The sequence below is a fragment of the Schistocerca cancellata genome, chromosome 8 (assembly GCF_023864275.1).
Source record: "Schistocerca cancellata isolate TAMUIC-IGC-003103 chromosome 8, iqSchCanc2.1, whole genome shotgun sequence".
Taxonomy (NCBI): Eukaryota; Metazoa; Arthropoda; class Insecta; order Orthoptera; family Acrididae; genus Schistocerca; species Schistocerca cancellata.
Window position 1 is genome coordinate 237,466,521 of NC_064633.1, and position 20,890 is coordinate 237,487,410.

Here is a 20,890-nt window from a genome sequence, read left to right on the forward strand (position 1 = left end):
AGTTATTTTATAATGAGCGTTCATTAAAGTAATTGCCCTCATTTTGGTTATGTGTTTGAATTCCGTATTTCTCCCTTTAGGAATTAGAACGGTAATGTCCTATTTTAATTCTTCAAGGGCAGGCACTCCCTTCAGTGTTCGTTAATAACCTCTATAAATTTATCACCTATTGTGCGCCAGTATTGTAAGTAAAATACTGATGGTAAACCACCAGGACCTGGTGACTTTTTTTTTTTTTGGGGGGGGGTGCACATTTAATGATATCTAATACGTTCCCCAGGCTGTGGCTAAGCCATATCTTCGTAATATCCTTTCTTCCAGGAATGGTAGTCCTGCAAGTTTCGCAGGAGGGCTTCTGTGAAGCTCAAAAGGTGGAGACGAGATACTGGCAGAAGTAAATCTGTGATGACGGTGCGTGAGTCGTGCCTGGGTAGCTCAGATGGTAGAGTACTTGCCCGCGAAAGGCAAAGGTCCCGAATTCGAGACTTGGTCCGGCATACAGTTTTGATCTGCCAGGAAGTTTCATATCGGCGCACACTCTGCTGCAGAGTGAAATCCCATTCTGGAAACATCCCCCAGGCTGTGTCTAAGCCATGTCTCCGCAATATCCTTTCTTCCAGGAGTGCTAGTTCTGCGACGTTCGCAGAAGCTTGGAAGGTAGGAGACGAGATACTGGCAGAAGTACTACTGTGAGAACGAGACGAGAGTTGTGCTCGGGTAACTCAGATTGTAGATTTTTTTTGGGTAATTCCTCTGATTCAAAAAGGGTATTTTTGGGTCAAAAACGGGCTGTTCGAGCTATATGTGGTGTAAGTTCGAGAACCTCTTGTCGACCCCTATTCAATAGTCTGGGAATTCTGACATTGCCCTCACAGTATATATTTTCTTTAATGTCGTTTGTTGTTAGCAATATTAGCTTATTCCCAAGAGTTAGCAGCTTTCACTCAGTTAATACTAGGCAGAAATCAAATCTGCATGTGGAATGCACTTTCTTGACTATTGTGCAGAAAGGAGTGGAGTATTCTGCTGCATCCATTTTCAATAAGCTACCACAAGAACTCAAAAATCTTAGCAGTAGCCCAAACACTTTTAAGTCTAAACTGAAGAGTTTCCTCATGGCTCACTCCTATTCTGTCGAGGAGCTCCTGGAAGAGCTGAATAATTAAGCAAATTCCAGTGTTACATTGTTGATTTTCTTTATTTAAACTTACGACTTGTCGCCTGAATATGTTTCTTAGATTTCATTTTATCTGTTTCTACTAACGTGTTATAATTTCATGTATTCACTCGTTCCATGGCCATGGAGACTTCTCCTTAATTTGGTCCCACGGAACAGTAAATAAATAAATAAAAAATAGAGCACTTGCGCGCGAAAGGCAAAGGTCTCGAGTTCGAGTCTCGGTCCGGCACACAGTTTTGATCTGCCAGGATGTTTAATATGTCGATGCTCTGTGGAGCATATTGAGTTACAACAGCGGTATGTGGGCGAGCGTTATGCTGTTGGAAAACACTCCTAGGAATGCTGTTCATGAATGGTTGCACTACACCTCGAATCATTAGATGAACGTAAAAATTTGCAGTCAGGCTGCATGAGATAACCACTAGAGCGTTCCTGCTGTCATTCAAAATCGCACCACACACCATAGCGCCTGGTGTACGTCCAGTGAGTGCAGCACGCAAGACAGATTGGCTGCAGGCCCTCAACCGGCCTCCTTCTAACCAACAAACGACCATCACTGGCACGGAGACAGAACCAACTTTCACCAGAAAACACAACAGACCTCCGCCCTGATCTCCAGTAATCTTTGTCTTGACAGCACTCAAGTAGCAAATGGCTGTGGTTTTGGGTCAGAGGAATGCAAGCTACAGGGCGTCGGGGTTCGAGCTGTCCTTGAAGTAAGCGATTTGTAACAGTTCGTTGTGTCACCGTGGTGTCGACTGCTGCTCAGATAGCTGCTGCAGATGCAGTACGATACGCCAGAGCCATACACTGAACACGATGGACTTCCCTCTCGTAGCTGCCATGTGGCCGCCCGGAGCCTGATCTTGTTGCAATCGTATTGTAAGGCGTCAGGCAAATCCAACACCTTCAATGAAAACCCTGATATGATAGATATCCGGCAGTATGTCGCATAGCTCCGAATAAATCGTGATTAAATTAACCAAAGTAATACGATCAACGAGTGAGCAAATGGAATACCGCAGACTAACACAAGAACGCCTAAACGCATGTCATACCTTCCCACCGTGAAACAGACGCAGTTCCGAGGGGAGAAACGAGAACAGAAGCCGAGAGCAGAGTCGTGTAGGCTAGGAGGCCCTACGATAAGAGACGGACACCCACGTCGCCAGCCGACCGCCAAGACCACTCCCAGCCCATGTTACAAGATAGAGCCCTCCAGAAGAACAGTATAGATCTTACGACAACACTAAAAGGGCCACACCATCTGCAAGTTTTAGCGTGAGACTATACGCGTCTCTGTTAAGTTGCAAACATTAAAAACATTGCCCCACCACGAAAAGTATAACGTTTCTCATTGGATAGACAGAATTTTTGTAGGCAGAGCTTAAGGTTAACATTGAGACCCTGACTGGTCAGTTGAAAACACAGCCAGGTAGCTTTTCTTAAACCAACTTGGGTAAATTGTAGTAAGGAGAAGTTAGAAGGAGTTGCTTCCGAGACGGTGAAGTGTGTGGAGCTGTGCCGCCCGCCGCCCTCTGACACTGCCTAACCACCGACAAGGTAATGAACGCACGCGATGCTGCATAAGAGCGCATAAGGCTTCACTCAGAACTGCAGAAGTCTCATCTGTTACATCCCCTTTGTACGTAATCCTAGTGTCGACCGTCAATTAAACTTCGTGGTATTCACATTTGCTATTAGAAGTTAAAATCTGAAACGTGATGATTTTTCTGTTATATAATTATTGAGAAGCCACATCAGCCACTGTAATTTACGACAAGTTAAATAAGTAATTACAGAAACTGGGGGTCACTGTAGACCATTTTGATAGTTTTCTCTTTTATGAAACTTAACTTAAATCTAGATTATAGATGTGATATGGCATAGGTCATCCTTCGATCCATTATAGAGCTTGGAAATTCATTCAGGGAATATTCGTTCACATTTTTGTTGAACGCAGTTGGTTTTTATCATCCTGTATTAAAATATTTCCTTTTATCACTAGTGCAATTTATAAACAATGTTTTGTGAGTAGAATAAAAATTCCAGTGGTAAACCTAACTACTTTCTCGACGTTATTTTACCAGCTAACTAAAAATTAGAAAACCTTGAACCCCTTCGACTAAATTTAGTTAGTATTAAGATTCTTTTACAGAGAGTGCAGTGGAGCTGACGCTAAAATCATTAAGTGAAGCATGTGCACGAATAATGCTGTATGGCACTTTTGCAGTTGTTGGGAAATTGACAAAAAGTGTTAGTTCCAGAGAATTAATACGATATAATAATGCAATAGCAGATATGTATTGTTTGTGCATACAGACTGCGGAAAATACAAATTTCTGGTTTTTAAAATTGCGCTAGGCGCAGATTTTTCGAAAATAAGTAAGTTTTAAAATGGAATAACGCTGTATTTCAATGGATATACAGCGTTATTCCAGATCAGCCAGTGCTCTGCTGTAATTATAAGGTGTCTAGAATCCAAAAATAGTAATTACTTTTGAATGCATTACGGGAACAGCAGTGATCAATGTCTTGTAAATAATTACTATTAAAAACAGTCTTGATCACGATTTATTTAACAAGGTGACCGGTTTCGACCACTACTGTGGTCATCTTCAGACCATTGAGTAGGAACCCCTTTCTACTCAATGGTCTGAAGATGACCACAGTAGTGGTCGAAACCGGTCACCTTGTTAAATAAATCGTGATCAAGACTGTTTTTAATAGTAATTATTTACAAAAATAGTAAGTAAGAGACTTAAAACAAGATACTAAATAATATTTATTGGAAACTGAATTGCTTGATCTTAAAAAAAATAATAAAACATTAGTTTATCAAGTTTAGGCTCAAATCTAGTACATTATGGTCAGTTGTCAAACTGCAGGTTTTCATAAAACTGCCTGTATTTTGGTTCCATATATTTCGTCATGTCCAATAGATACCTTTTCTTCTCTTTATGAACTTTCAGTGTCCCGTTATAGAGCAACCGGAATTCAGAAGGCAATGGACAATTTTTTACTTGATATTCACAACCATGCCTTACAATACAGTGTCTTTCCCATGGGCGAAGCACATTGTGGGTCCGGCGCACGCTTAAACCTCGAGGAATGTGACTAAACAGCTTCAAGCAAAGTACATCGGTAATTTTCAAAGCAGGCGGCTTCTTCAAAAGCAGCTCGATGTATCCTATGTCCTTGAAGTCTTCCATCATCATCTCGTGAATGGTCAGTTTTGAAGGATCGACAAAGGCCTCAACAATGACGTGATTCCATTCTGAAGGAACCATAACTTTTGACACTTTCTTTCTTTTCTCGATGACTGCAAAATCCCTGTCGCAAGGTAGGAAACTGTGACCTGAACATAAAAACTTCTGATCTATTTCTGTAAAGTACTTGCAGCTGATCAGATAGAAATAAAGCGCTAACACTCTCCAGTTGTTGTTCTGCCCGACACAGCGGTCAGACCAAACAATCAGTTTTCGTTCCATACCTTCTTCAAGCGTATCTTAATTGTACGTCACAAATTTAAGCAGACAGGAAACTATTTCGGCTGAACCTCTCCTTGCGGTGTATTCATCCCACAAATTTACGGTGATGTTTCCAGTACCAACGTCATGAATTGTGAAATTATACGACAACAGCTGTCTTTGGTGAAATACCGTGGAATGGGTCAATGTAGGGCAAAGTAAAACCTGTTGTAGGTCAACACATATAACATGTATATTGTTATTCCTGTTAGCCATTTCCGTATCGTTTTTTAGAGCTTTGTATGCTTGGTCTGCCCTTGCAACTGACTCTCAATTTCGATCTTGTGCAGTTTTATTTCATCTGAAGCTGCAATCATTTTGTTAAACAACAAATCGCACAGTCTGCAAGTATTGATGTAGGTGTTCCGAAACGCAGATTAAATTCTGTTTGAAACACACTTTGATAGTATGACCTGCTTATTGACTTATCAGGAAACTTTCCGGTAAACAACCGATACATTCTACAGAGGTTGAGATCGGGGTGCAGACACTCTTTTGAGGATTTATTCCTGCTGTAGCGGCTCATCTGCTTTGGGGAACTCGATATGTGTTGCCGAATAAGAGCCCTGTCGCCATTTGATATGGCATGTGGCCTATTGCAATGTTTTCCTCTACCGTCTTGAGGAGTGGTTATTCTACCTTTTACTTTACGTTGCAGAGTCTGCATTCGTCGCTGGGTGATGGAGGATATGTCAAGCAATGTTTTTTGACACATTTCTTTTGATCAAACTTTGTATTTGCAAGTAGCTTGTTTCCGTGAAGTATCGTCTGTGTTACCTCTCTTGCGCCTGGCTGGCACGCCTATTTCCATAGATCATCATTCATTGTAGAAGCACGCCTACGGACTTTCGTTTATGTCGCACAGCTCCTTCTTGGTATTGAGATTTAATTTTCTTTGTGCCAGCTTATTTTTGTGTTTGGATTACGGTTCAATTTCGTCTCGTCGTCGAGCTTTTCTCAACATCCGTCGAACGGTTCTGGAGCGCCCTGCATCCGGCGCGGAAGTAGTGTACACGCTCGTCGTACCTACTGAGGAGGTTCTCGGGGCTCACTTCGGCGGCGCGGCGTTCCTAGCTCGGCCGTTCATATCGAGAGATCAGCATGGAAATATCGGAAGATCGTGGGCTGAGAGTGTCATGGGCGACGATTGAGTGAGAAGTTGCACGTACTAACAGGGTTTTCCGCTGACTTACTACTATGGGTCAATGTCAGCTCACGTCGGCTTGTATGAAATGGAGCTCAAGTGTATTGTATTTTTAGCGAACGCAGATACTTGCGTGCTCGGAAACAGCCACCGTTTAAAATTTCAGAGCCACCACAAGTCTCGTGGACCTTTTCCTTTAATTTACATATTTAAGACGTTAGTTGAAACTGACGCGGACCACCATTAACATAAAATTCATCCCAGACTGCTTACTACTTTGTGTTGCCCGAAAGTGTCCACAAATAGTGTTTCGTAATACATCTCGAATCATACAACTTACAGTGAGGACACCAGAGCTCTGAAGTTATTCGCATTGGTCTAGAGAAACACGTAAAATAAAGAAAAAGTTACATGCTGCTTGTGGAGGCTCCACAATTAGAATATTACAAAAAATAATTGCTCTGAGCACTATGGGACTTAACTTCTGAGGTCATCAGTCCCCTAGAACTTAGAACTACTTAAACCAAACTAACCTAAGGACATCACATACATCCATGCCCGAGGCGGGATTCGAACCTGCGGCCGTAGCGGTCGCGCGGTTCCACACTGTAGCGCCTAGAACACCTCGGCCACTCCGGCCTGCTTGAATATTACATTTTTGGCTCACTTAGAACTTGTAGAAAACTTGGTTTCCCGCGTCCTATTAACTTCGCTATTGACAAGCCTAAAGGAGATTTTTTTTTTTTTGTACAAATGTTTTCTCTTCATAATTGATTAGTGGTCGTGGATCTTACGTTAACTAACATGGCAGTTTAAATGGCAGTGTTTTCTTTTTCGAAGCCTACCTGTGACAATTTATAATCTATCGTTATTGTTAACATTTTAAGTATTGAGTACTTAGGGTGGCCCTATTTTTACCACACCGCCCCTGTTGATTGCATCTTCAGGTTGATTTATTTTTTTGGTAAAGCTTTATTGGAATTTGAAATGATAATGTGTGTTAAATAATTGTTTTAAAAGGCAAATGTAAATTTCTCCATAGATCTCAGATTTTTAGGCTTCTTTTCATTGGCTAGTGTGACAATTAAATCTGAAAGATTTTTGTAAAAGACCTTCTGTTCCTTACTTTCGTTTAATGACGTTGTTTGGATCTCATTCAAATTTGTGTACTGTACTGTAAACCCTTACTGGGGGACACACCTCTTGATTCTGAATTGTCAGTTTTTACCTATAAATAAAGATGTTGATTGTATGTTGAGCCTGCCGGTGGGGCCGAGCGGTTCTAGGCGTCTCAGTCTAGAACCACCCTACCGCTACGGTAGCAAGTTCGAATCCTGCCTGGATGTGTGTGATGTCCTTAGGTTAGTCAGGTTTAAGTAGTTCTAAGTTCTAGAGGACTGATGACCTCAGATGTTAAGTCCCACAGTGCTCAGAGTCATTTGAAGCATTTTTTGAACTCATGTTGTTTCACATCTCTCAAAATGGCACCAGAACTCCGGATTACCACAAGAGTATCAACACATATCTAAAGTAAATGTAGTGTAAATGTGCGTTTGTGATGTTTTACATGATTTCTGTATAGTGTCAATAAAACAGAAAGTGGTGAGCACCAAATGAATAAAGAATCTTCTAATTTTATTGCAAGGGAAAGGACAGCTGGAGAGTAAAAACAGACGAAAGGGACACGTCGGTCCATTAGTGCAGAGATGAGCTGTATTTTGGGGAAAGAATTCTTTCTTGGCAGTAACGGGTGGACGGTGAAATGTGGAGAGGATAATCAAATTATTCATATGCAAACAACTGAAGACAGATGTCTGAGTATTAATACGAACTGGGAGTCAGTACTGTTTATTAGCTGAGAAAAATAGAATACTTTCTGGGAAGAAGACAGTTTGCTTGTAGTGTGGTTGTACATTGTAATATGCAGCAGAGACTTGAAATATTGAGATACAGGAAGCAATTTCTGAGACTTCGGAAGTGAGCAGAATGAAGAAGTTATCATAATCCTTTCATGGCGTTATTTCTGCAACGAACCACAAAATTTAAGAATGGCTACCAAGATTTAAAATTGTCAGTGGAGAAAGAAGACACAAGAAAGAACACAGAGGAGAGGAGCCACAAGAACCGAATAGAGAACAACGATTTGAAGACGCCAGGAGAAGGAGAATTTTGGACAGTCTCCATCATAAAAACGCGAATGTTTGGTGCATTAGCAGAGACTGTGTACGAAGTGGGCAATGGCTTTATTCTGAATAACAGGAGTGAATAAACTGTGAGTTACAGCAAAAGTGTGAACCATGTAGTACAAAGTGTCTGTGGAAAGTGGACTGAAAAAGGAGTAACTACTGTCTAATTATTTACTATGAAGTCCAAAGCACACGTTATTCAGAAAGAGTTTTTAGTATTTTGACGCCATGATAGTCAAATGTAATATCGCATGAAAATCCAATGCTGCTAAAAAAAATTGTGCCTGTGAATCTACTCTGTCATTTCCATTTAAATATCCTTTCTAAAATGTTTTAAAGTGGTTTTTTCAACAGGTCAGTCATACAAAAATAATAAATGCTAAATAATTCTTACTAATCAGTAATAATCTTGCAATAGCCATTTCATATTACACTTTCACTCCGGTCGTCTCCATTCACATACAGATAGTCCAGTAGATTCAATAAATTCAAAACAACTTAAATATTCTGAAATTTACACAATAAAATGAACACCAGCGATATTGACACACAGTAACGCTGCCAGACACAATACAGTTCTCACCCTATCTAGCAAAATACTGTAGTTTCCTAATATCTGTCTCTGTTTGTGTATGTGTGACTGTGTGTATGTGTGCGGGGTTAGGTCATCAGTTATTTGCAAAGAAAAAGTGTGACTTAGACATGCACAGTCCCAGTTCAGTACTGACCTATTGGTAAAACAGTGACGAATGTATAAATAGGGATTCACCTGCGAGAGATGTGCTCGCAATACACTGGAGAACGTTAAGTGCTCTGTTAATTCTCTCATCAACTGCGTGCGTCAGATGTGGCTGATGCGAATGCGGTAAACTAACGGACTGGAATAGGCTACAGCAGTTGACTCTGAGACTAATGATGTTATCAATATGGATATTAGTCAAGTCAAATGAGTGATTACTGATCTAGGTTTCCATTACTGTTTCATACACACATTTCGTGACCAGACACGAAATAGACCTGTTTCATAGCCAATAGTCAATACAAACAAGGAACAAAACCAGCTATTCCTCACTAAGCCGATGATGATCAAAATCTCAAATTAGTTCCAGTTTTCTAAATACTGAGGAGACATTGGTTAAATCGTGGCAATGAGAGCTTATTGTGATCTTCCTGAAATCTCACACAAGATAAACTGCTGAGATTTCCTTCAGAACACATTCTGGATTTGTTGTTGTTATCTGTAGTCTTTTGTTTGAGTGCGCAGCAGAAGTGCTGAAGAAGCGATGAGTGACGAGTGCAGCCAGTGGCTGCTGCTTTAAAGCTGAGATTCTCTCAGCAGTTATGCCAACCACTTCTACCTCTAACATACGACACATTTAAAGTGCCATGTTTTTCTAATCTTTAGCTGCAAACAGAGACCTCACAAAATGGCGTTGAAATTACAGTGACGAGGTTCAGGAAATGGAAAAAAAGTTTTATGGAGTATTGTGGGATATAGTTTTCCTATTTCTATTTTTCTCTCTGAAAGGAAGGCTGACGCTTCAGGTTAATGAACTGAATCCTAGTAGGTGCCAGTGAAATGTGTGAAAATGTACCCTCCAAAACTGTCAGGAAGAAACTTATGAATATTAAATGAAAAAAATTATAATGATGTTGATTTATTGCTGTTTAGTGAACATTAAACAGTGGCAACCTGTGTTAACATTACAAAGATAAAATCATAGGTAAACCCACAAATGAGTGGAAGACTGTGCCAAATTCATTGTAATATCCTTTGCATACCTGACGTAGGGGTCGGGGCAAAAACTAATTATCTCAAAAGAAATTTCCTTATCGTGGAATGGGTAGTGACTGTCGAAAGGTTAATGGAAGTAACTAATACTAAGGAAGAGCGTCATATCTGTGGACGAAGTTGAAAGCAATATGTCCCTTACTGACAAAATGCGAGTCTTCGGAGTGAATTTTGAAAATGTGTCTCTAAAAAATGTAAATGTCGTGGAACTAGGGCCTCCCGTCGGGTAGACTGTTCGCCAGGTACAAGTTTTTCTATTTGACGCTACTTCGGCAACTTGCGCGTCGATGGGGATGAAATGATGAGGATTAGGACAGCACAACACCCAGTCCCTGCGCAGAAAAAATCTCTGACCCGGCCGGAAATCGAACCCGGGCCCGTAGGATTTACATTCTGTCGCGCCGACCACTTTTTTTTTTTTTTTTGTTCTCATTTTGTTCTAGATCGTTCGTTGAATTTGTTCGTAGCGGACGTCCGATGACGCCTGTTCAGGTTGATCGTTGATTCGTTCACTCAGTTTTTTTGTTACACAGGGTAGCTAAACCCTCTGACCGAACACCCTGAGCTACCGTGCCGGCACCAGTCAGCCACCGGGGTCGGACTTAGGCTGTAATTTCCCTACTCTCGTCTCCCGGCTGCGGCAGGTGATGGTTCAAGTGGCCGTGGACTCGATCGTTGGTCGAATCAACGACCCTCGACAGTGGCCAAGTCCAAATTAGCCCGAAATGCATCGGCTTAGGAGGCTCTGCAGATGCTATCAGCTGCAGAGTCGAACACAGAGACCTCACATCTTGATATTGATCTCAGAACTCTACTTTTCCTTCATCATCTGATTCCCAGTAGAATGTGTACTAAGAGGAAATCTCCCTTTGCCGCATTTTCCGTTTCTTACACTATTTAACTGACTCAAGTTCGAATCTTGCGAGTGCCGAACAACCAAACTGCTCGTTACAAAAAACTCATCTCCTTCCCCTGACTGCCAACGGCCTTGCGCTGTGGTGAGACTGGTTCCCGTCAGATCACCAATGTTCAGCGCTGTCGGGCTGGGCTAGCTCTTGGATGGGTTACCATCCATCCTGTCTGCCGAGCGCTATTGGCAAACGGAGTGCACTCAGCGCTCATGAGGCAAACAAACTACTAAACTGAGGAGTAGCTGCTCCGGTCTCCGAAATTGACATACGGTTGGGAGAGCGGTGTAGTGACCACATGACCTTCCATATCCGCATCCAGTGACGCCTATGGTCTAAGGATGACACGGCGGCCGGTCGGTACCTTTGGACTTCCATGGTCTGTTCGGGAAGAGTTTAGTTTAGCCTTTTTTCACTTGACAGGTTACCCAATGGCGTGTGTCTTACCACAGTCTACCAAAAAACCTTGCCTCTCTATGGCGAACGCGGTACTCTCCCTTGTCACCTTCTGGTAGCTCTTTCCAATCCAGAGTTTGTTTACGTTCGCAAATAGGGCAGGTTTCACATCAAATAACATGGGTTCTACGCAAAGTAAGAGCGCTTCGCCATCTCCCACAACTTCAGAGGCACAGGACAGAGCATCCCCTATTCATCACAATGATGTTTATCTTTAGTTTCCTGTGACTTTCGGTGAAATAGCAGCTCTCAATATCTCGTGTACAAATGGGTGTTCCAGCTAAAGAGGACGAGTTCTCACTCCATTTTCTGGTCGTAAAACGTTTTCACCAGGTGTTTCTCTACAGAAGTTGCTATCTGTGTTTCTATACAATGGACTAAATTCCTGCGGCACCTCTGCATGACAACAGCCTCTATCCAGTGGGCAGCGATACCTCAAACCACCTCTGGCGGCCGTTCCAAGAACATTTTCCGTGGGGAGCGACTATCTTACTGCTTCGATCGGTGTGGATCCCTGCTCATGGCCTCATGGTGCTTTCAACATTTCCCGCTTCTACATCGCATACAGATATACAGTAGCTCAAAATTAAGAGAACAGCAAGACTGCATCAGTGATCTGCTGAGAATCAGCAGTACTGTGATACAACAATTTTATCGATATAAATTACGTATTCCAATTAAATGGGAGATTCATAACTAATTTGCATATGTAGTGCGACTGTTTATGAAAAACTGTCCCAACACAATTCACTTGTCGCTGATTAGTGTTGTGACTGTGCCTCTATCCATCGAACATTTTTGTATCCGTGTGAAGAAATTTTCGGTATATGAAATTCAGAAATATAGGATTTTCGGTGGTCTATAGAAACATACTATCAGATCACCGTACTGGTGATCTGGAATGGGTTCAAATATGGCTCCGAGCACTATGGGACTTAACATCTGAGGTCATCAGAACTACTGAAACCTAACTAACCTAAGTGTTGTATTGGCAGAAGTGCCAACACCGTGTTACTAGTGGAGGCCGAAATGCACGCGTTGTAGCTGACGCAGGCTGGCGTGAGGAGGGAAGGACTGACGTGAGGTCTGGAACATGACAAGGAATTAGAATTCAGAAAACGGACGTAATTAGTTTGATACTTAACTTTAATCCATTAATGATGAACGTCGCTCTTAACGGTACATGATTCACAGTATTACCTGTTCAGATTATAGTAACTGAATATGGCGCCTTGCTAGGTCGTAGCAAATGACGTAGCTGAAGGCTATGCTAAACCGTCGTCTCTGCAAATGAGAACGTATGTAGACAGTGAACCATCGCTAGCAAAGTCGGCTGTACAACTGGGGCGAGTGCTAGGGAGTCTCTCTACACTAGACCTGCCGTGTGGCGGCGCTCGGTCGGCGATCACTCATAGTGGCGACACGCGGGTCCGACGTATACTAACGGACCGCGGCCGATTTAAAGGCTACCACCTAGCAAGTGTGGTGTCTGGCGGTGACACCACACTAAGGACATCACACACATCAGTTCCCGAGGCAGGATTCGAACCTGCGACCGTAGCAGTCGCGCGGTTCCGGACTGAACCGTTCGGCCACTCCGGCCGGCCTGGAATGGGTGATAACTTTCTATACCTCTTTGAGGTCTTTGTAGAATGCGTGGAAATTTTGTGCATTATCTTCTCCACACGCTAGTCGCTAAAATGCCGCAAAAAAATGAAATAAAATAAAATAATATAAAAAAATAAAAAAAACAGTACTAGGCGACAGAACTACACCATATGACCATATGAGGTCTTCTGGCCAATAATACCATCCGATCATTTCATTATATTGTCCAATACCGGAATTTATTTGTAACTTCATCTAAACACTGATAACCACTCACAAGTGCCTAGAAAGGACAATTCTCATTATGCTATAAGGGTGATAAGAGATGGGGCCCCTCCACGCCCGCACCTACGTGGTGACCAAACCAAAAGTTCTACTGTCACCTCCGTAAACATGTTAGTTATCTAGTAGGTGGATCACAGGATGCTGGGCTGTGATGTTGTCCGTGCGTCTGGGTAAGGCTACGCATTAACACGGTCCATCAGGTGATAGTTAGTGGACGAAACGCGAGTGAGGGTAGCGATTTGAAGAGCAGAGGGAAAAAAGTGCCATGGCTCGTGCCGTGGGAAAAAAAACCTCTGCGACAGTGGGATGGGTAGTAAGAGCAGTAGTGGCTTACTAGCTGCGATAGCTCATGCAAGGTTGGATTTGTTAGTATAGGTATCATGCATCATTACCGTGACAGGCGATGGCGATGTGTCCCAGTTGCTGCGGCTGCTACTTTCCTGGAACAATCAAGATCGTTATACAGTAGTGGGAGATCGGCCATAGATCATCTCACTGTGTGGGGGATGTGTGGAGCTTGTTTGCATGCAGTGTACGGTACGGCTTCCCTCTGTGGCGCCAGTTATTCGGCAGTGTATTTCAGCTGGATATCCAGTAAATGCGTCTGATTAACAGAGGCTCGCCTGTGCCGTTATGTTTGCGTAAGCTTGGCCATAGATGTTATGTCCTTGCAAGTATGTCTTTTGGTCTTTTATGTTTCCATCTATGGTTGTGGTCGTAGTTCCCCAGATTCAGAATAAACGGGTTCTGCGAATGTCTGGAGTTTCTGTATAGTCTTGTGGTGAGTTTGTGGATTACCTCCGTGAGAGTCTCAAGTCGGTATTCCCGGTGTAGGTCCGCGATGCGTGTGTATCTTGGAGCATTGCTTATGATTTTCAGTACCTTGTTTTGTATGAGCGGCAGACGGCGCAGGCGTGTAGGCGCAGCGTAACCCCAGACGGGAGCTGCCTACGTCATCAGGGGTCGGATAAGTGTCATGTACATGGACCTCGACACCCTTCTGTTCAGTGTGCTACGCCTGTTGAGCATAGGATAGAGCTGTTTGAGCCTCGCGCTAGCTCGGTTGGTCATGTGTTGTATGTGGTCCCCCCAGAGTAATTTCCGGTCCAGCCAGACACCGAGGTATTTGACTTTCTCGCGGAAACGTATTGGACGTGCATGTAGAGTTATTGGTCTGCAGTAGCGGTGTTTGCGCAGTTGCTTCGGTCTTCTCGTGAACAGAACGGCTTCGCACTTGTCGACGTTTACTCTAACACGCTATTTCTCCAACCAAGGCTCGGCCACTCTGAGTGCAGTCTGTAGGCGTGACGTAATGTTTGATGGTGTCCAATCTTGCGCAAGGATGGCTGTGTCATCCGCCTAGATTGCCATCATTGTGTTGTGTGTGGTTGGGAGATCGTTTATGTAGAGGTTAAACAGTAGGGGCCCTAGGATGCTTCTCTGGGGTACTCCCGCGTGTATACCGTGTCGTGTTGACTGTTTTCCCTGCACGTCAGTGTTGAAACTCCTGTCTGTGAGGTATGAGTGTATTAGACGCAGCAGCCCGTCGGGGAATCCCGCGTCGCTGAGTTTGCGGATGAGGCCGTTGTGCCATAGACGGTCGAAAGCCTTTTCGATGTCCAGGAACACTGCCCCTGTAGCTTTGTTTATGTTGAAGCCATGTGTTATGTGTTCAACGACCCGTAGGAGTTGTCGTGTTGTGGAATGGTGATTTCTGAAGCCGAATTGCTCCGGTCTCAGGATGTCATTTGTTATGTAGTGCCTAGTGATGCGTTTGAGAATCACCTTCTCAACAATCTTACTGAGCGAGCTCAGAAGGCTGATGGGTCGGTAATTTTGTGGGAGGCTGTGGTCTTTCCCCGGCTTCCTGAACATCAGGACCTTGGCCGTCTTCCAAAAGGCGGGGAAGTGTTGGTGTTTTAGTATGGCATTCGTTATGTGTGTTAGGTACTCAGTTGCTTTATCCGTGAACTCCTGGAGGACACGGTTTTGAATGCCATCATGACCAGGGGCTTTCCTAGCAGCGGAATGCATTATAGCCCAGGAGACTTCGGCTGTGCTAGCATGTCGAATGTCGTCGCGCGATGGAAATGAAATGTCGTGTGCCTTGGGGCCTCCCGTCGGGTAGACCTACTTCCTGGTGCAAGTCTTTTTACGTGACTACACTCCGGCGACTTGCGTGTCGATGATACAATGATTATGATGATAACACAACACCCAGTCCCTGAGCGGAGAAAATCTCCGACACAGCCGGGAATCGAACCCGGGCCCATTTGGATGGCATTCCGCCACGCTGGCCACTCAGCTATCGGGGCGGACGCTGATAGGGTGGGTCAGGAAAAGAAAACCAAGCCTTCAAATAAACACCTGCCTTTCCCTTAACCTTACCTGACACACAGCTGTTTGAAAATCACCGGTATCAGCCGCATGTCCTTCTTCACCAGCATTCACATGCGAATACAACCAAAGCGACATTAGGCTATGTAATTTCTTTTGGTGACCGTTTCAATACAGTATTATTGGAAGCCAACTCTCCAACTCATCGATCCAGCCGTACGCTGTGGCCGAGCGGTCCTAGGCGCTTCAATCCCGAACCGCGCTGCTGCTACGGTCGCAGGTTCGAATCCTGCCTCGGGCATGGATGTGTGTGAAGTCCTTATGTTAGTTAGGATTAAGTAGTTCTATGTCTAGGGGACTGATGACCTCAGATGTTACGTCCCATAGTGCTTAGAGCCATCGATCAAGTTGTTTTAGAGAACCGTCGCCATGGTGATTGCTATCTTGATTTCCTCCAAAAAGTGTTACCAAAATACCTGAGAATATTCCTTTGGCAAACCAACGTCGTAGATACCTGCACAATCCGTACTGCCAGTGACCCAGTGCTTCACTGAAACGTATCCTAAGCATTGCGTCAGTCGCCGCTGAGTCATCTCTTGGCTGCCGAGGTCACCCGATCTTACCGCACTAGATTACTACTCGTGGAATTGGCTTAAGAGTGAAGTTTACAAGCGCAGAGCGGACACACCTCTCTCTCGCATTTTATTTTACACCCGTGTGCAAATCTAAATAACGTACGAATGTCCTCACATCAGCAACACAGCAGCTGTCTAAAAGAGCTGCAAAATGCAGTTTAGTATTGACAGTTGACATCTCGAACTTCTTTTGAAAGTAAGTGTACACAATTAAACAAAACAGATCACTGTGTTTCGTTTACTGTCATTTGCATTTCCTGTTCCACATTGTTTTCAGTAGTTTCCTCAGAAACTGTTTAAAATTTGGTTATATGACGTTGTTTGTTCAGAATTACTAATACTATCAGTCCTGACTGACCCTGTATATTAGGGTTCCTTCATGTTCCTGTCTCTCATTCGTCGCGATAAGAATCTCCGCTTTAATCCTTCTGTGAGCGCTATAGTTCATCTGATCTGCCATTCGCAGTACCTGTGGAAACACTACTTCCTAGGTCTTAGTGTATTTCTCAGTGAGCACTGGTACTTGGAACTTTCTGAATATCCTTTCGCAGAACAGTTGGACTTTCTCTTCCAGCGTACACCATTTGAGTTTTTTCAGCACCTCCGTGACGCTGTCCCAAGACTGAAACGAACCTGTAACCATTTGTGCTGTAAATCTTTGCGTTCAACATCCCTGGGATCAGTGGGGATTTTATTTTATTTTTTATTGTTTTAATTTAATTTTGCATCTTCTGAAGGGCGCAGTTTTTCATTTAGAGCTATCCGAATCACGTTGCGATATACTGTAAGACTTTGAAGCCTTATCCAGATTTTTTTGATATCTACGTAGCTTTCTTGAAGACAGTAGTTCGCGATAGAGAATTGTGTCATCTGAAAAAAAAGTCTGAGATTCCTACTAACAATGTATGCCTGGCCATGAATATACAATACGAACAGCAAGTGTTACAACACATGTGTAACAGGCGATCCATGCGTCTCTCGCTCTATATGTCAGCCACTCATCCCATGTATGAGCCCGAACATAGTAGTACATGAATTTTAGGAGTCAGCGATCTTATACTCTCCGAGTAAAATAAAGGACTATAAGAAAATATTTTTATGCCCTCGATCACGTCACTCAAAGAGTGAAATTTTCATTTTTATTTTACAAACTCTTTTATATGTGAGTAAAGATTTATCCCCGCATCATTGAAGCGAAATAACATGGGGACTTCGATAGTGTGCAGAAAAATGAGCTACATACTGGCCATTAAAACTGCTACACCAAGAAGAAATGCAGATAAACGGGTATTCATTGGGCAAATATATTATACTATAACTGACATGTGATTACATTTTCACGTAATTTGGTTGCATATATCCAGAGAAATCAGCACCCAGAACAACCACCTGTGGTCGTAATAACGACCTTGATACGCCTGAGCATTGAGTCAAACAGAGCTTCGATGGCGTGTACAGGTACAGTTGCCCATGCAGCTTCAACACGATACCACAGTTCATCAAGACTAGTGACTGGCCTATTGTGACGAGCCAGTTGCTCAGCCACCATTGACCAGACGTTTTCAATTGGTGAGAGAACTGGAGAATGTACTGGCCAGAACAGCAGTCGAAAAATTTATGTATCCAGAAAGGCCCGTACGGGACCTGCAACATGCGGTCGTGTATTATCCTGCTGAAATGTAGGGTTTCGCAGGGGTTGATTGAAGGGTAGAGCCACGGGTCGTAACACATCTGAAATGTAACGTCGACTGTTCAATGCGAACAAGAGGTGACCGAGACGTATAACCAATGGCACCCCATCCCATCACGCCAGGGGTGATACGCCAGTATGGCGAGGACGAATACACGCTTCCAATGTGCGTTCACCGCGATATCACCAAACACGGATGCGACTAGCGTGATGCTGTGAACAGAACCTGGATTCGTCCGAAAAAATGACGTTTTGCCATTTGTGCACCCAGGTTCGTCGTTGAGTACACCATCGCAGGCGTTCCTGCCTGTGATGCAACGTCAATGGTAACCGCTGCCATGGTATCCGGGCTGATAGTCCATGCTGCTGAAAACGTCGTCGAACTCTTCGTGCAGATGGTTGTCGTCTTGCAGACGTCCAAAACAGTTGACTCAGGGATCGAGACGTGGCTGCACGATCCGTTACAGCCATGCGGATAAGATGCGTGTCATCTCGACTGCTAGTGATGCGAGGCCGTTGGGATCCAGCACGGCGTTCCGTATTACCCTCCTGAACCCAACGATTCCATATTCTGCTAACAATCATTGGATCTCGACCATCGCGAGCAGCAATGTCGCGATACGATAAACCGCAATCGCGATAGGCTACAATCCGACCTTTATCAAAGTCGAAAATGTGATGGTACGCATTTCTCCTCCTTACACGAGGCATCACAACGTTTCACCAGGCAACGCCGGTCAACCGCTGTTTGTGTACGAGAAATCGGTTGGAAACTTTCCTCGTGTCAGCATGTTGTAGGTGTCGTCACCGGCGTCAACCTTGTGTGAATGCTCTCAAAAGCTAATCATTTACATAGCACAGCATCTTCTTCTTGTCGGTTAAATTTCGCGTCTGTAGCACGGCATCTTCGTGGTGTAGCAATTTTAATGGCCAGTAGTGTATTAAACGATACGTACCTTATTAGTATTATGGCAAGTGAAGAGTCGGCCAAAGGTTCCACGGTATAAACGACCGCTAACTTCCTTGGAAGCACAGAGGCAAACATCTTTACGTATCTTATGGTAAAAAGATATCAGTGCTGTAACAGACAGGATATTAATGGTAATTCTCTTGATTTTTGATGGACTGGTCATTCGGCTGTCATGTTATGTTCGTGACACTGTGCGGTGTTCCTTCTGTACCTTTTCGGCTAATGTACCTAAGATAAATAAATAAAGTATTTGTCTAACTTAAGAGACCAGCAAGGTCTCAGTGTAAAACAGATAACTGCGCTTGTTGCAGTGGTCTCTAAGTGTTCTTACACTCACTTCCGTAATGGATTTGTTGCTGATAACTAAAACCAGTTTCAGCTGAATTGTGATTTGTACAGTCATAACACAAGAAACAAAAATAATTTTCATGAAGACTATGTGTCCTAATTTAGGGTTGAGGCTGGAGTCATATATTATGGAGCAAAGGCGTTCAACCACTACCTATTTATTTCATAATGACGTTACTTGATAGCTGTATTGACAGTTGAGTCAGCGATATTGTGTTATATAACATTACTGACTCAACTGTCAATACAGCTGTCAAGTGACGTCATTATGAAATTAACTTTCATCATTCGACAACTTCATAAAGAACTGATCCAGTTAAAGTTTAACTTCCTATTTAATATAAAGCAAGAAATTGGGGATCTGGTCAAACTGAAATGTAAATTTAACATATAGATCATTAGCTATTCCTTCCAAAAAATACCAGATCATCTAGATACAAGATAACAAAATCTCTGTTTGCTACATTACATGCAGCAGTGCTCTTTATTTAGCTGCTTGACAAGTAGGAGTGTATTATAAACTATCCCTGTATCACACAGGTAAGTAAACGCATCCTTTCAAAAGTACCACCGCATTCAAGTGAAAAGCAAATATTAGGGACTGTTCTCACTGAGCCCATATAAAATGTGATACAACACATTGCAGAAGATGTCGAGCAATGCAGTGGTTACCCGTACGACACTCATATTCTCAGAGGTGCAATACAACAAGCAACAGCCAGCCTCACCGCTGACAAGCTCGAAACACATTGACAGAAGAAAATCGCAACACCGAGAAGGAGCTGTGCGACATTAACGAAAGTTGGTAGGCGTGTTTCGACATCTGAAAGATGACGTATATTCAGAATTCACGCCAGTAGGATAAGAGTGGCGCTAGTAGCGCCACTATAAGCATGCAAATCAAGTTTGCTTTAAATACAAGCTGAAACGTCATGAGCGTGGACGGATACTGGACGTGGTGAATTGGTGGTAGCCAAGAATGTCTTTAAGGCCACAAAGAGAAGAGGCCATTATCAATACCTTACTGAGTTCGAACGAGATCGCGTAGTAGGGCTACTAGAAGCAGGATGTTCCTTCTGCGATTTTTCAGAAAGAGTTGACAGGAATGTAGTCACTGTATACGAATGCTGGAAGTGGTGGTCACGAGAATGTACGACAGTAAGAAGACCGGACTCTGAACAGCCACGTACAATTAAGGAGAGGGAAGGGCATCGTGTTCGGTCTATGGCTTGGGCGCATCCTACTGAATCTACAGCAGCAATTTCAGCAGCAGTTGGCACCACGGTGACACAGTGAACTGTTACAAATAGGTATCTTCAAGGACAGCTCCAAGCCAGACATCCTGTAGCGTGCGTTCCACTGACCCTAAAACACCGTCATTTGCGACTTCAGTTGTGCTAGCCGAGAGCTCGTTGGAGTGCAGGGTGGAGGTCTATTATGTTTTCTGATGAAAGGTGGATCTGCTTCGGTGCGAGTGATGACCGTATGATGTTTAGAAGGAGACCTGCCATCAACCTGTCTGCGTGCTAGACATACTGGACCTAAACCTGGAGTTATGGTCTGTGGTGCTGGTTCAAATGGTTCAAATGGCTCTGAGCACTATGGGACTTAACATCTATGGTCATCAGTCCCCTAGAACTTAGAACTACTTAAACCTAACTAACCTAAGGACGTCACACAACACCCAGTCATCACGAGGCAGAGAAAATCCCTGACCCCGCTGGGAATCGAACCCGGGAACCCGGGCGCGGGAAGTGAGAACGCTACCGCACGACCACGAGCTGCGGACGCCTGTGGTGCGATTTCGTGTGACAGTAGGAG